The sequence below is a fragment of the Odontomachus brunneus genome, unplaced genomic scaffold, assembly GCF_010583005.1.
Source record: "Odontomachus brunneus isolate Ranch 3 - 2012 unplaced genomic scaffold, Obru_v1 Obru_scaffold_255, whole genome shotgun sequence".
In the NCBI taxonomy this organism is placed as follows: Eukaryota; Metazoa; Arthropoda; class Insecta; order Hymenoptera; family Formicidae; genus Odontomachus; species Odontomachus brunneus.
Window position 1 is genome coordinate 289,568 of NW_022639705.1, and position 313 is coordinate 289,880.

Sequence of the window (313 nt, forward strand, 5' to 3'; positions counted from 1 at the left end):
GTTCCTTATAGTATCCGTAGATGTCAGTCACCTCAGCAGCCATATCTTCTCACATGTAAGATTCATCTTTAAAATAATAAAGTAGACGCCTTATGTTTTTTGAATATTTTTTAATCTTTATAACACATTTAAATCAGTTGTATTTATACTGCAAGAGCAGGTAAGTATTGGTTGTACCACATAGCATATATTTGTAGATGTCAGTCAGCCCAGCAGCTATATCTGCTTACACGTAAGATCGAATCGGTCTGTCCAGAATCGGCGTAGCGGAGTATAATACATTTAAATAGTATAATATTTTAACATTTTAATA